At 40.3% G+C, this 17,490-nt stretch overlaps 1 long non-coding RNA gene across 1 annotated transcript; it reads right to left on the bottom strand.

Moving 5' to 3' along the window:
- Positions 1 to 389: 389 nt before the first annotated feature.
- LOC139433109 (uncharacterized) lies at positions 390 to 8,885 on the bottom strand. The gene is made up of 3 exons (XR_011642673.1): positions 8,340 to 8,885; positions 3,128 to 4,670; positions 390 to 2,597 (listed from the first exon to the last, which is right to left on the bottom strand). It is a non-coding gene; the product is annotated as an uncharacterized lncRNA (long non-coding RNA).
- Positions 8,886 to 17,490: the final 8,605 nt, after the last annotated feature.

Here is a 17,490-nt window from a genome sequence, read left to right as displayed (position 1 = left end):
TAGTTAACATTTATTTATGCATATTTTTGGTTTACTGTCCTATAGTATACATTGGAATGATTTCAAACCTGTTTTTATTTATCCTAATAATTATAAAGGAGTGCCTTGAAAATATGTGTTTACATAATTTGTGGTCAAAACGTTTGAGACCCACTGAGATAACTTAGACTGAAATGAACTATCTAAACACTGAGTCCTTTACCTCACTGAGCCTCTCAGTCTGACAGGAGAGCTCTCCTCCAACCTGGTTGTAAAAACATCTACTTCTTATATCCGTTAGTGCAGCTAGCACCAGATTCTAATAACAACAGCGCCGGTACCGGTGTGCCCTCTCTCCCTCGCTCGCTCCCACGCTCGCACTTTGGCTGTGAGCTGCAGGCGCCTGATAAGCCAACATCCCCCACTTTCATCACTTACAGCGCCTATCGTACAGGGCAAATGGAAAGTGTAACCGGGGTGAAAAGGGTGTTACATTTACTTAATTATGAATGTTGTTACATCAAGGCCGAAAATTAGGATGAGCGCCAATGGTCAAAAATGTTTTTTCCCTCCCAGAGCTACCAGTGCAGCACCCCCCAGATCTGGTGCCCTATACCAAAAATCGGCCCTGCCTAGTACATACAGTGGCAATGTCTCAACATTTAGCAAAAATACACCTTTATTGAACATACAGTAACACAAATACTACAAATCCACATAACAAACAATCAAAAATGAAAAAGGGTCGCCACATATTATTATTTGAATTATTTATTTTTTTAAATGATTTTTTTTTTTTTTGGGTACCTAGCTGGCGCCCCCTAGCAGCGGCAGCGCTGCGCCGCCACTATTGGTATATAGGGGAAACACTGAGTTGAGTATCATCTGCATAACAGTGGAAATGTACAGAATGATTCCTTATAATATTGCCCAACGGAAGCATATAGTGTAAAAAAAATAGGTCCAAGCACTGAGCCCTGTGGCACTCCATGGCTCACTTTGGTTTGCATGGAAGATTCATCGTTGACACACACAAACTGAGAGTGTTCAGACAAATAGGACCTAAACCAGCCTAAAGCTGTTCCCTTTATGCCAACTAAGTGCTCTTGTCTTTGCAATAGGATATCATGGTCGATAGTATCAAATGCAGCACTAAGATCGAGCAAAACAAGAATAGAGACAAGTCCCTTGTCTGAGGCATAGACTGTATATATAAATGGACGTAGGGTCCGTGACGTCACCCATAGGATTCTGCAGAGTTGCCGTGAAGCCCTTAGTAGGCGGAGTCGGCCACTAACGGCTCAACAGTGACGTCAGAGTTCAACTCCCGCCTGCTTCAAATAAGGGCAAAGAGGCGGAGCCGAGGCCACCCAGCTGAAAGTTCCAGAGCTAGCTGAGGCTACCAAGCTAAGCTAACATGCTCCCCATCTGCACACTGCCGTCGCATTTTACGTTTCTAAGGTAAGCGGCCATGAAACTATTCAGCAAAACTATAAATAATAATCTAAGTTATTGAGTTTTTAGCATAATACTTCAGAATCTTAAAACCCCTTAACGTTTGTATGCAATTGTGCTAAATTCAACTCTGGAATCAAGCAAATATTAATGTTTGCATGACATTAGTTATTTATATTTTGATATCACTTAACCATACGTTTAATACATTTAAGTCAAGCTAAGGTACATGTGATGGTAGCTAGTTAGTGCTCTTACCTGTGAGGCCAACAGCATAATAACCAGACTATCATTAAAAATAAGTACCAGTTCTAGATCCTTGACTTTAGACAAACAATTCAAAAGACAAAATGTATTTAAAGACCAATCTTTATTTGAATGTGCCTCTTAACCTGAGATATTAGTTATACAGTAATAGTATTGACAATCTAAAAAAACTGAGCAACTCAACAGTCAACTTTATGTTTCTTATTGTCTAAAGCATTTATTATTTTCATTTCCCCCCTCTCATATTCAGTGTGGACGGATTGAGACAGCGTGGTGTCCAGAGGGCTGCAGAGACTTCAGGGAGAAACCTCCGTGTGATGGACGTCCTGTCTGTTGGTTTGGAGAGGACTGAGGGTCTTTCCTCTGCGAGAAGGACCAGGCCTGATGGAGGAGCCCATGCTGGGCAAAGCTGATACCAACTGCACAGGCCTAGTCTGTCACTTTATTTGACTAAATGTGTTTACTTATACATTTAATAGGTTTACACCTTCTGTCCATATGTGCTTTTTATTTAAAACATTTGATTAACTTTTGGTTCACATTTCAATAAACTGTATTTGTATTTGCACTCCTTTCGTCCATTATTCTTACTGAACATGTTAGATTACACATTCACATCTGACTGAAGATTGGCCCCATTTATTTGTGACGTTGCAAACTCTGCGGTACAAGGCACAAGTGATGTGAAGCTCATAAAGTGAGGCAAATAGAAATAATCAGCTGATGGAGTGTAGATGTGGAAATAGCTGCATTCGATCAGCTGACTGTTTTTACAATAAAAGTTGTTTATAGTGAATGTCCTGTACTGGTCTTAACATCTCATAGCATCAGCTTTTAATGTTCCTCTTGACCCTCAGAGAAGGAGAACATGTCGTGTCTTTCAGGCATGTCCTTTCCTAACAAAAATGACAGGAAACATAAAACATATTATTGCAGAACAAGTGTGTTATTTATGAAAGCGGTGTGTTTGTGTGTTTAGGGGCTGTAGATATCATTATTTTGTAATTGTAATGTTTTGTTTTTATTTTAACAATGAGCTACAAAGACAATCAGATTATGAATGAACAGTATGAAGTTCATCAACAAAATAATATTTAACTGTTATCAAAACGTAGTGCAACTGTAGAAGCTTGCTCTGTTGTCTCACTGAAAGAATAACTTTTACCACGTTTTTTACAGACAATATTGAGAGATAAATCTTTGCCTTCAATACATTAAATTAGAAAGCTGACAAAGTCATATTGCTAAATATCTAAATGTAACTTTTTGCATGGAAAAACCCCTCAACTTAACTGATGTGTAGGTGATCTACTATTTAGTATTGTTTATTGGAATGTATATCAGTGTATTCAAGTCAATACTTCATTCATTTAAACCAATATCTTTCTTGATTCTTTGTACAGTAAGAAGAAAATAGTCTTTGTACCTGTGCTGAAGTTCACTGCTGTGAGGAGCAGGGTGGGAATTTCACGACGGCCACGACGGCCATGGCCGTCGTTGCCCCGCACGTTGGCCGTGATACCCTGTTAAAAAAAATGCAATTCACGGCCAAAGTGGCCTTTGTGCCCCTGTCAAACGTAAAAAAAAATGTCCTGTGGTATTGGTATTTTGACTAGCAATTTAGTTAAATTGTTTCGTTTATCAACGCTACAACATAGCGTTTCGTGAGTCGGTTGTCGTTGTTGGGGGGGAAAGCAAACAGCCGTTTGCTGCTCGCGATGTGCTCCGCAGCAAACAGCTGTTTGCTGCGGAGCACAGCGCGAGCAGGCTCCCGTGAGCGGGAGGGCGCTCCTTCTTCACTACACAGATTATCGCGCCACCTAACCATTCGCCAACATGTTTTTAATACGAGCGGTAACCGGCCAAGCGCCGGGCAAAAAACAATCTTCTAATAAAAGAAAGTCACCGGAGGAGTTAAAGGAGTGACAGGGAGTTGGCTGCAGTGCCACGTCCTAAAACCCTTTTATAATCTATCGATTAGATTTATGATTCGAAAATTATAAAAGTAGGGTAGACATGTGGAGATTATCCGGCTGAACAAAACGTGCATTTATCAAACAGACCTTATTTCCAGCTATTTTCCAAAACCCTGTGGAGAAATTCCATTGCTTTTTTGTGGAGGGAACCAGCAGCTTACTTCCTGGTTTTAGGACGCGTCACTGCACCTCTCAATATAAACAAGGTCTTCTGTCGGCTCTGTCCATCAATGCCGACCTATGCTGACAAGTAAGTGAAGAGTAGACAATATAAAGGTATTGGCGAAATGTCCCAGCAGTTTAGAATAATGAAGGCTCTAATCAAATCAATTAAATATAGCCATTACATGTCTAACTCCTAATGACAGGAAGGCAGAAAGTGCATTATACAAATAATAATACTCATAATAATAGCAGACATTTTTAACAATGACCACAATATCATTATTTTAATAAACCAAATATGAACAATTGAGGAAAATGAGGAAGAACTGATGATTAAAATGTTGTAGTACAAGTAGTAATGTAGTTAGTGCATAGATTATTGCAACAAATGTGTTAATTTTCTTCATTATTAGTCTATTTTCTTTTGGTGGACGAATGCTCCGGGCCAGTGGTTACAATGGTGGGGCCAGTGACAATACAATTTTACCCTTACTGTCTACCCCTGACTGACTTATGTGGTTTATGGCTGAACTTAACGTATACGTTTAAGAAACACTATTGATATTCAGCCGTTTGTAAAATGACTGGTGTTGAAGTTAGTGCTACACTTTTCAGTCATGTTGATTGACCAGCGTAATTTAACCAAACAGCCTTTGTGCCCTGTCATGTGGCCTTTGTGCCCTGTCATGTGGCCTTTGTGCCCTTAAAAAGAATGTGAACGGGAAGGCCAAATGGCCTTGCCCCTAAAATGACGAAATTCCAAGCCTGGTGAGGAGTCCAGTTCTGTCTCTCACTCTCTGGTCCAGCCTGTCTGCATCACCTGGACACCTTAAACAAACAGATATATATGTAAAGTACCATGTGTACAAACAATATAACTGATTCTCTTCTGTTGAACATGTTGGATTGTGTATTGTCCGAGTCAGGGTCCTTTTTATTTTACTGTAACTTTGGAAGTTGTGTTACCAATGCTTACTGTTTATTTGATACCCATTTGGTAATGCAATTAATAAAAACAACAAGGTTTGGGTTCGTTCTTCAGATGACTGTGACGTTAACTTGTAAGCTCGATAATGAACTCCAGCTCAACCACTGCGGTCAAGCCAGCCTCCACTTGGGAAAACACAGTCAAGCAAGCCCGCACGTGATATTGGGGTGCGCGAATATTAGAAGCATTACGGTAAAATCCCAGAGCTTACTCGGTCAATAACAAAAGCACCTATAAAAACAAACCAAACATATTAAATTAAGAAATATGTACTATATAATGTGATGAATGATTATTTAAAACAAACTACGTATAACTACCACGAGTAAATGTAAAATGTAAGGAGTTTCAAAATAAAAGTCCTTTGAAATCTCATATTGAAATCCCATATATGAGCTATCAGCCCTGTGTTTAGATAAGAATAAAACGAAATCTCTCCCTGATCCAAGACTCATCTCACTGCAGGGTGATAGAATGACACCCCATCTACTCACCCAGAAAAAATCAGGACATTCTGATGTGGAGTTTCAAAATAAAAGACCTTTGAAATCCCATATATGAGCTATCAGCCCTGTGTTTAGATAAGAATAAAATGAAATCTCTCCCTGATCCAAGACTCATCTCACTGCAGGGTGATAGAAGGACACCCCATCTACTCACCCAGAAAAAATCAGGACATTCTGATGTGGAGTTTCAAAATAAAAGACCTTTGAAATCCCATAAATGAGCTATCAGCCCTGTGTTTAGATAAGAATAAAACGAAATCTCTCCCTGATGCAAGACTCATCTCACTGCAGGGTGATAGAAGGACAGCCCATCTACTCACCCAGAAAAAATCAGGACATTCTGATGTGGAGTTTCAAAATAAAAGACCTTTGAAATCCCATATATGAGCTATCAGCCCTGTGTTTAGATAAGAATAAAACGAAATATCTAAACACAGGGCTGATAGCTCATATATGGGATTTCAAAGGTCTTCTATTTTGAAACTCCACATCAGAATGTCCTGATTTTTTCTGGGTGAGTAGATGGGCTGTCCTATCACCCTGCAGTGAGATGAGTCTTGGATCAGGGAGAGATTTCGTTTTATTCTTATCTAAACGCAGGGCTGATAGCTCATATATGGGATTTCAAAGGTCTTTTATTTTGAAACTCCACATCAGAATGTCCTGATTTTTTCTGGGTGAGTAGATGGGGTGTCCTTCTATCACCCTGCAGTGAGATGAGTCTTGCATCAGGGAGAGATTTCGTTTTATTCTTATCTAAACACAGGGCTGATAGCTCATATATGGGATTTCAAAGGTCTTTTATTTTGAAACTCCACATCAGAATGTCCTGATTTTTTCTGGGTGAGTAGATGGGCTGTCCTATCACCCTGCAGTGAGACGAGTCTTGGATCAGGGAGATATTTCGTTTTATTCTTATCTAAACACAGGGCTGATAGCTCATATATGGGATTTCAAAGGTCTTTTATTTTGAAACTCCACATCAGAATGTCCTGATTTTTTCTGGGTGAGTAGATGGGGTGTCCTATCACCCTGCAGTGAGATGAGTCTTGGATCAGGGAGAGATTTCGTTTTATTCTTATCTAAACACAGGGCTGATAGCTCATATATGGGATTTCAAAGGTATTTTATTTTGAAACTCCACATCAGAATGTCCTGATTTTTTCTGGGTGAGTAGATGGGCTGTCCTTCTATCACCCTGCAGTGAGACGAGTCTTGGATCAGGGAGATATTTCGTTTTATTCTTATCTAAACACAAGGCTGATAGCTCATATATGGGATTTCAAAGGTCTTTTATTTTGAAACTCCACATCAGAATGTCCTGATTTTTTCTGGGTGAGTAGATGGGGTGTCCTTCTATCACCCTGCAGTGAGATGAGTCTTGCATCAGGGAGAGATTTCGTTTTATTCTTATCTAAACACAGGGCTGATAGCTCATATATGGGATTTCAAAGGTCTTTTATTTTGAAACTCCACATCAGAATGTCCTGATTTTTTCTGGGTGAGTAGATGGGCTGTCCTTCTATCACCCTGCAGTGGGACGAGTCTTGGATCAGGGAGATATTTCGTTTTATTCTTATCTAAACACAGGGCTGATAGCTCATATATGGGATTTCAAAGGTCTTTTATTTTGAAACTCCACATCAGAATGTCCTGATTTTTTCTGGGTGAGTAGATGGGGTGTCCTTCTATCACCCTGCAGTGAGATGAGTCTTGCATCAGGGAGAGATTTCGTTTTATTCTTATCTAAACACAGGGCTGATAGCTCATATATGGGATTTCAAAGGTCTTTTATTTGAAACTCCACATCAGAATGTCCTCCTTTCTGGGTGAGTAGATGGGGTGTCCTATCACCCTGCAGTGAGATGAGTCTTGGATCAGGGAGAGATTTCGTTTTATTCTTATCTAAACACAGGGCTGATAGCTCATATATGGGATTTCAAAGGTCTTTTATTTTGAAACTCCACATCAGAATGTCCTGATTTGTTCTGGGTGAGTAGATGGGCTGTCCTTCTATCACCCTGCAGTGAGATGAGTCTTGCATCAGGGAGAGATTTCGTTTTATTCTTATCTAAACACAGGGCTGATAGCTCATATATGGGATTTCAAAGGTCTTTTATTTTGAAACTCCACATCAGAATGTCCTGATTTTTTCTGGGTGAGTAGATGGGCTGTCCTTCTATCACCCTGCAGTGAGATGAGTCTTGCATCAGGGAGAGATTTCGTTTTATTCTTATCTAAACACAGGGCTGATAGCTCATATATGGGATTTCAATATGAGATTTCAAAGGACTTTTATTTTGAAACTCCTTACATTTTACATTTACTCGTGGTAGTTATATGTAGTTTGTTTTAAATAATTATTGATCACATTATATAGTACATATTTCTTAATTTAATATGTTTGGTTTGTTTTTATAGGTGCTTTTGTTATTGACCGAGTAAGAGCTGGGATTTTACCGCAATGCTTCTAATATTCGCGCACCCCAATATCACGTGCGGGCTGGCTTGACTGTGTTTTCCCAAGTGGAGGCTGGCTTGACCGCAGTGCTCAAACCAACCATATTGTAATATCTAAGTAATCATCTTGAAATATGACATTAATAAGTGTAATATACACATATCTTATTGTGAGGTTGATTTAACATAACTACTTCGATATTAACTTGTCTACATACTTGAGCATAGCCAATTTAAATTAACCTTAGCGATGCATACAGTTCCTCCTACATAATAAAATATCTCTAAGTTACAAGGATGTAACCTTATTTTATCAACCTCAAACAGAAGCCGTTTGTTCAACAGTATTATCCCACTTAACACTTGTCTATTTCGTTTTAACCTTTATATATACAGTCTATGATTTTAACTTGGAGGGTACGATTACAATCGTTAGCACCGATGTAGCTACCACTAGCTTACATGCTAACCCAAGCCTTACCATTCATTACGTAGCTGATTAAAATCATTAACACATAAATAAAGCACTCGAATTTTACTTACCGCATTCATGCACAGTCTGTTTTAACGGCAGAGCGAGTCACAATAGTCCGATATATAAGCATGAAGAACACAACAACCACGGCCGGCTACAAGTTGTGTTTCCTGGATGAGCTGAGCAGGCAGCCAGAGTCCCTGTAGCTAGCTTCTAGAGATGGGCGAGTCATGATTCATCCGGATCATTAACCCGGATCCTAGTAATGAGCCGGTCGTGACGAGTCTCCCTCTCGATTAACCCGAGTCCTTTGAGTCCTACACCTGATGTGACGTAACAATTAAAACTATAAATTGCGTCACTCTTTACTCTCTTTATAACGTGTACAATCACATTACAACGTTGTTGTATCCAGAGATCCAGCAGACTCGTCGCCATGCACGAATCAACAGCAAATTCAGCCCCTCCTCCGGCTCCCGCGAGAGTCCCGTGAGCCGTGAGTGAGCCGTGAGTCGTTGGACTCGCGGGAGCCGTGAGTGAGCCGTGAGCCGTGAGTCCGCAAATCTCTGAGTCTGCTGCGACTCGTCGAGGGAGCCGTGGGACTCGCGGGAGCCGTGGGACTCGTGGGACTCGCGGGAGCCGTGCGAGCCGGAGGAGGGGCTGAGTCTGCTGTAGATTCGTGCATGGGGACGAGTCTGCTGGATCTCTGGATCTGCTGCCTGCTATATGTTACGGCTCTGAGTCCTTGTAGGCTACTGGTCTCTCTCGATCATTGACCTGGATTCACGGATCCCGCGATTTTTCCGGCTCTAAATTAAGTTTCAGTGTAGACTTCTAATAAGGATCTTACTTGGAAACTCGTTTATTTTGAACATGGCACACAAAAAGAAACAAATGATAGAAAATTGCAAAACAGTTAGAATATATAAAATGTAATTATACAATTATTATTATTATTATTATTATTATTATTATTATTATTATTATTAAATGAAAACACAATTGTGCAAAATTAGCTTAAGTACAGGAACATATTAAAATAACTATATACATATAATGCAAAACACTTATTTTTTAAAATGCACACACACACACATGTTTTATTAAAGCAAAAGACACTGTGTAGCGGAGGTTAATGTAACGTTAGTTTAATATGCTGGTTAAATGCAACAACTTTTCGGTTTCACCGGTAGGATTTCTACGGTCTTGGTCATGCTGACTCATATGACTCAAATGACTCAAATGACTCGTATGATCCGGATCTCTTCAATGATTGACTCAGAAGACTCCGAGTCCATAAAATGATCCGGATTTGCCATCTCTACTAGCTTCACGGAGCAGCTAGCAGAGAGACAAGAAGCTAACAGCGTCAGGCACTTGACAGAGCCGTCACTCAATGTGACCACGCCCTAATTGATGCACAAACTTTAAGACCTAATATAAATCAAAGGGTCGCGTTAGAAAACAATTCACTCTCAGGTCCATAATCATGAAGGTGGAATCTAACTATATCGATAATAAAAATGTATGGAGCCAGGGAGAGAAACATGTTTTTTTCTGCTGTAAAGTTGGGCATTTTAACATGGGGGTCTATGGAAATTGCTCCTTTCTGCAGCCATCGCCTATCGGCCAATATATGAACTGCAGTGTGTGACACTTCCGTATTGGCTTCACGGCTCTACCCCACAGTTTGCCGCTTGGTCTGAGGCTATTAGAAGGTCATTTGTGACTTTAACCAGGGCTGTCTCTGTGCTATGATGTGTTCTAAAGCCGCTTTCTCAAGAACTTTTGAGAGGAACGGGAGATTAGAAATAGGTCTATAATTGGCTAAAACCTCTGGATCGAGGTTGTGCTTTTTAAGAAGAGGTTTTATCACTGCTACTTTAAATGATTGTGGAACATAGCCTGCTAATAAAGACATATTCATAATATTTAATAAAGAAGTGCTAATTAATGGAAAAAGAGCGGGTCTTGAAAATCAGACCCGTGCAGGACTCTGATCTGTAGCACTGTTATGTCCCCACTAAGGTCTAGGGCAGTGTTTTTCAAAGTGGGGGCCCCGACCCCCCGGGGGGCCGCCAGGGGGCACCAGGGGGGTCACGCAAAGTTTGAGGGAAAAGGGATTTATTTTTTTAAAGTTTAATTTAATTTATTTTTTTAGATGTTATTAATAACTGTATATCTATCAATCTATGTGTCCTTTGATGCCAATCTTTTAATTTAAAAAATAAATAAAAAAATTAATCACACGACCGCCCTTCAAGCCAATCAGAATCGAGCTGCCGCTACTGAGAGTGAAACTGAGTATCTGCTCAGTTTTTGGAGCAAGTGAGAGCTCGTGAATATTTCGCTCTGCAGCTGGATGAGAGCATGGATGTAGCAAATGTCGCAGAATTGCTTGCATACAGCATTAGATTTATTTCAGAAGACAACTTTGTTGAGGAAATATTATTTTGCAAAGCACTGGAAGGTAGGAACACAGGAAGAGACATTTTCCAAGTTTTAGATGAGTAAATCATCTCAAATGGACTTGACTGGTCTCGTTGTGTGGGTGTGCGTTCAGATGGGGCAGTGGGGCTATGACAGGCAAAAAAAGCGGAGTGACAGCTTTGATCAGGCAGAAGGCCCCAAATGCAGTGGCAACACACTGCATGCTCCATCGCGAGGCACTTGTACACATCATTTAAAAAAAAAAAGTGCAACAGGGGGGTCCCTGCCAGAGGATAATGCTATATGGGGGTCCTTGGCATGGCAAAGTTTGGGAACCCCTGGTCTAGGGGACCTGGAGACAATAACACACAACAACCAATAATTATGAGGGAGTCAGCGTAAAGTTTGACAAAAGGTTTATTCCTTGAACAACCTAACTGAACAGAAGTTTAACAGAAATACTCTTTGTGTGAGGAGGAGGAGGAGGAGGAGGAGGAGGAGGAGGAGGAGGAGGAGGAGGAGGAGGAGGAGGAGGAGGAGGAGGAGGAGGAGGAGGAGGAGGAGGAGGAGGAGGAGGAGGAGGAGGAGATTGGGTTGGTGTACATTTTGTATAAGTTTCCTCCCCTACATGCAGACATGCTATCGAGTTAAGTATTGATGGAATCTCTTCCTTAAATTTGGCTATAGCATTAACAGATAGTTTTCTGCTGCAGGAGCTTTTGATTAATGCTTTGTAACAGTACTTCAAAAGTTACCAAAAAATGGTCGGATAAAGCAGGATTATGCGGTTCGACTAATAGTTGCTCAATTTCAATACCATAAGTCAGAACAAGGTCGAGAGTGTGATTATAACAGTGGGTTGGTTTATTTACACTCTGACGGAAACCAATATAATCTAATATAGAGTTAAATGCAACAGTAAGGCTATTTTTATCATCGTCAACATGAATATTAAAATCACCTACGATAATTACTTTATCTGTTACACTCATAAGAATCTCCTTTCTTCTACAATGACAAAGTAGAAATTTCCACATTCTAATGAAAATAGAAAGTAATGATTAACACATAATATGTAACTAAACGACTATTGATCTGGACTTTGTCCAAAGATGAGCCTACATTACCAGCAGGAAATGAGTCCCTGATGTTGTTACCTCCACAGTTGTCCTTTTTTTTTACCAATTCCTCCACCTCAGGAAGCCAAAACCACATTTTGATCTTATAGTGGACTTGCAATGGCTTCAGGGAAGGGAATTAATGGACTAAACACTATTGCATTTGATGTAAGTACAAGTACTTTTCATGTAAATGATACCATGTATTGGCATTTTAAATATTTGTAAATAGTGAGGATTGCTCTTCAATGAGTTCTGATTAATCCTGATGCACAGTGAGCAAAGGTTCAGACAGGTGGGAGGTCTTTTGGTTGGAAGTTTATAAAAGTTGTGCAACTCTTTCTTAGGGTCCACAATTATGAAGGTAGATATGGTGCAAAATGCGAGAGTGTGTACAACCTGATGTGAGCACTTGCAGAAAAAAAATCTGAGCTTCTGTGCATACATTATTCTTATCTAAACACAAGGCTGATAGCTCATATATGGGATTTCAAAGGTCTTTTATTTTGAAACTCCACATCAGAATGTCCTGATTTTTTCTGGGTGAGTAGATGGGGTGTCCTTCTATCACCCTGCAGTGAGATGAGTCTTGCATCAGGGAGAGATTTCGTTTTATTCTTATCTAAACACAGGGCTGATAGCTCATATATGGGATTTCAAAGGTCTTTTATTTTGAAACTCCACATCAGAATGTCCTGATTTTTTCTGGGTGAGTAGATGGGCTGTCCTTCTATCACCCTGCAGTGGGACGAGTCTTGGATCAGGGAGATATTTCGTTTTATTCTTATCTAAACACAGGGCTGATAGCTCATATATGGGATTTCAAAGGTCTTTTATTTTGAAACTCCACATCAGAATGTCCTGATTTTTTCTGGGTGAGTAGATGGGGTGTCCTTCTATCACCCTGCAGTGAGATGAGTCTTGCATCAGGGAGAGATTTCGTTTTATTCTTATCTAAACACAGGGCTGATAGCTCATATATGGGATTTCAAAGGTCTTTTATTTTGAAACTCCACATCAGAATGTCCTCCTTTCTGGGTGAGTAGATGGGGTGTCCTATCACCCTGCAGTGAGATGAGTCTTGGATCAGGGAGAGATTTCGTTTTATTCTTATCTAAACACAGGGCTGATAGCTCATATATGGGATTTCAAAGGTCTTTTATTTTGAAACTCCACATCAGAATGTCCTGATTTGTTCTGGGTGAGTAGATGGGCTGTCCTTCTATCACCCTGCAGTGAGATGAGTCTTGCATCAGGGAGAGATTTCGTTTTATTCTTATCTAAACACAGGGCTGATAGCTCATATATGGGATTTCAAAGGTCTTTTATTTTGAAACTCCACATCAGAATGTCCTGATTTTTTCTGGGTGAGTAGATGGGCTGTCCTTCTATCACCCTGCAGTGAGATGAGTCTTGCATCAGGGAGAGATTTCGTTTTATTCTTATCTAAACACAGGGCTGATAGCTCATATATGGGATTTCAATATGAGATTTCAAAGGACTTTTATTTTGAAACTCCTTACATTTTACATTTACTCGTGGTAGTTATATGTAGTTTGTTTTAAATAATTATTGATCACATTATATAGTACATATTTCTTAATTTAATATGTTTGGTTTGTTTTTATAGGTGCTTTTGTTATTGACCGAGTAAGAGCTGGGATTTTACCGCAATGCTTCTAATATTCGCGCACCCCAATATCACGTGCGGGCTGGCTTGACTGTGTTTTCCCAAGTGGAGGCTGGCTTGACCGCAGTGCTCAAACCAACCATATTGTAATATCTAAGTAATCATCTTGAAATATGACATTAATAAGTGTAATATACACATATCTTATTGTGAGGTTGATTTAACATAACTACTTCGATATTAACTTGTCTACATACTTGAGCATAGCCAATTTAAATTAACCTTAGCGATGCATACAGTTCCTCCTACATAATAAAATATCTCTAAGTTACAAGGATGTAACCTTATTTTATCAACCTCAAACAGAAGCCGTTTGTTCAACAGTATTATCCCACTTAACACTTGTCTATTTCGTTTTAACCTTTATATATACAGTCTATGATTTTAACTTGGAGGGTACGATTACAATCGTTAGCACCGATGTAGCTACCACTAGCTTACATGCTAACCCAAGCCTTACCATTCATTACGTAGCTGATTAAAATCATTAACACATAAATAAAGCACTCGAATTTTACTTACCGCATTCATGCACAGTCTGTTTTAACGGCAGAGCGAGTCACAATAGTCCGATATATAAGCATGAAGAACACAACAACCACGGCCGGCTACAAGTTGTGTTTCCTGGATGAGCTGAGCAGGCAGCCAGAGTCCCTGTAGCTAGCTTCTAGAGATGGGCGAGTCATGATTCATCCGGATCATTAACCCGGATCCTAGTAATGAGCCGGTCGTGACGAGTCTCCCTCTCGATTAACCCGAGTCCTTTGAGTCCTACACCTGATGTGACGTAACAATTAAAACTATAAATTGCGTCACTCTTTACTCTCTTTATAACGTGTACAATCACATTACAACGTTGTTGTATCCAGAGATCCAGCAGACTCGTCGCCATGCACGAATCAACAGCAAATTCAGCCCCTCCTCCGGCTCCCGCGAGAGTCCCGTGAGCCGTGAGTGAGCCGTGAGTCGTTGGACTCGCGGGAGCCGTGAGTGAGCCGTGAGCCGTGAGTCCGCAAATCTCTGAGTCTGCTGCGACTCGTCGAGGGAGCCGTGGGACTCGCGGGAGCCGTGGGACTCGTGGGACTCGCGGGAGCCGTGCGAGCCGGAGGAGGGGCTGAGTCTGCTGTAGATTCGTGCATGGGGACGAGTCTGCTGGATCTCTGGATCTGCTGCCTGCTATATGTTACGGCTCTGAGTCCTTGTAGGCTACTGGTCTCTCTCGATCATTGACCTGGATTCACGGATCCCGCGATTTTTCCGGCTCTAAATTAAGTTTCAGTGTAGACTTCTAATAAGGATCTTACTTGGAAACTCGTTTATTTTGAACATGGCACACAAAAAGAAACAAATGATAGAAAATTGCAAAACAGTTAGAATATATAAAATGTAATTATACAATTATTATTATTATTATTATTATTATTATTATTATTATTATTATTATTATTAAATGAAAACACAATTGTGCAAAATTAGCTTAAGTACAGGAACATATTAAAATAACTATATACATATAATGCAAAACACTTATTTTTTAAAATGCACACACACACACATGTTTTATTAAAGCAAAAGACACTGTGTAGCGGAGGTTAATGTAACGTTAGTTTAATATGCTGGTTAAATGCAACAACTTTTCGGTTTCACCGGTAGGATTTCTACGGTCTTGGTCATGCTGACTCATATGACTCAAATGACTCAAATGACTCGTATGATCCGGATCTCTTCAATGATTGACTCAGAAGACTCCGAGTCCATAAAATGATCCGGATTTGCCATCTCTACTAGCTTCACGGAGCAGCTAGCAGAGAGACAAGAAGCTAACAGCGTCAGGCACTTGACAGAGCCGTCACTCAATGTGACCACGCCCTAATTGATGCACAAACTTTAAGACCTAATATAAATCAAAGGGTCGCGTTAGAAAACAATTCACTCTCAGGTCCATAATCATGAAGGTGGAATCTAACTATATCGATAATAAAAATGTATGGAGCCAGGGAGAGAAACATGTTTTTTTCTGCTGTAAAGTTGGGCATTTTAACATGGGGGTCTATGGAAATTGCTCCTTTCTGCAGCCATCGCCTATCGGCCAATATATGAACTGCAGTGTGTGACACTTCCGTATTGGCTTCACGGCTCTACCCCACAGTTTGCCGCTTGGTCTGAGGCTATTAGAAGGTCATTTGTGACTTTAACCAGGGCTGTCTCTGTGCTATGATGTGTTCTAAAGCCGCTTTCTCAAGAACTTTTGAGAGGAACGGGAGATTAGAAATAGGTCTATAATTGGCTAAAACCTCTGGATCGAGGTTGTGCTTTTTAAGAAGAGGTTTTATCACTGCTACTTTAAATGATTGTGGAACATAGCCTGCTAATAAAGACATATTCATAATATTTAATAAAGAAGTGCTAATTAATGGAAAAAGAGCGGGTCTTGAAAATCAGACCCGTGCAGGACTCTGATCTGTAGCACTGTTATGTCCCCACTAAGGTCTAGGGCAGTGTTTTTCAAAGTGGGGGCCCCGACCCCCCGGGGGGCCGCCAGGGGGCACCAGGGGGGTCACGCAAAGTTTGAGGGAAAAGGGATTTATTTTTTTAAAGTTTAATTAAATTTATTTTTTTAGATGTTATTAATAACTGTATATCTATCAATCTATGTGTCCTTTGATGCCAATCTTTTAATTTAAAAAATAAATAAAAAAATTAATCACACGACCGCCCTTCAAGCCAATCAGAATCGAGCTGCCGCTACTGAGAGTGAAACTGAGTATCTGCTCAGTTTTTGGAGCAAGTGAGAGCTCGTGAATATTTCGCTCTGCAGCTGGATGAGAGCATGGATGTAGCAAATGTCGCAGAATTGCTTGCATACAGCATTAGATTTATTTCAGAAGACAACTTTGTTGAGGAAATATTATTTTGCAAAGCACTGGAAGGTAGGAACACAGGAAGAGACATTTTCCAAGTTTTAGATGAGTAAATCATCTCAAATGGACTTGACTGGTCTCGTTGTGTGGGTGTGCGTTCAGATGGGGCAGTGGGGCTATGACAGGCAAAAAAGCGGAGTGACAGCTTTGATCAGGCAGAAGGCCCCAAATGCAGTGGCAACACACTGCATGCTCCATCGCGAGGCACTTGTACACATCATTTAAAAAAAAAAAGTGCAACAGGGGGGTCCCTGCCAGAGGATAATGCTATATGGGGGTCCTTGGCATGGCAAAGTTTGGGAACCCCTGGTCTAGGGGACCTGGAGACAATAACACACAACAACCAATAATTATGAGGGAGTCAGCGTAAAGTTTGACAAAAGGTTTATTCCTTGAACAACCTAACTGAACAGAAGTTTAACAGAAATACTCTTTGTGTGAGGAGGAGGAGGAGGAGGAGGAGGAGGAGGAGGAGGAGGAGGAGGAGGAGGAGGAGGAGGAGATTGGGTTGGTGTACATTTTGTATAAGTTTCCTCCCCTACATGCAGACATGCTATCGAGTTAAGTATTGATGGAATCTCTTCCTTAAATTTGGCTATAGCATTAACAGATAGTTTTCTGCTGCAGGAGCTTTTGATTAATGCTTTGTAACAGTACTTCAAAAGTTACCAAAAAATGGTCGGATAAAGCAGGATTATGCGGTTCGACTAATAGTTGCTCAATTTCAATACCATAAGTCAGAACAAGGTCGAGAGTGTGATTATAACAGTGGGTTGGTTTATTTACACTCTGACGGAAACCAATATAATCTAATATAGAGTTAAATGCAACAGTAAGGCTATTTTTATCATCGTCAACATGAATATTAAAATCACCTACGATAATTACTTTATCTGTTACACTCATAAGAATCTCCTTTCTTCTACAATGACAAAGTAGAAATTTCCACATTCTAATGAAAATAGAAAGTAATGATTAACACATAATATGTAACTAAACGACTATTGATCTGGACTTTGTCCAAAGATGAGCCTACATTACCAGCAGGAAATGAGTCCCT

This window comes from Pseudochaenichthys georgianus, chromosome 24, assembly GCF_902827115.2.
Source record: "Pseudochaenichthys georgianus chromosome 24, fPseGeo1.2, whole genome shotgun sequence".
Classification (NCBI taxonomy): Eukaryota; Metazoa; Chordata; class Actinopteri; order Perciformes; family Channichthyidae; genus Pseudochaenichthys; species Pseudochaenichthys georgianus.
The sequence above is the reverse complement of the archived record's forward strand: the minus strand, read 5'-3'. Positions and strand labels throughout refer to the sequence as shown.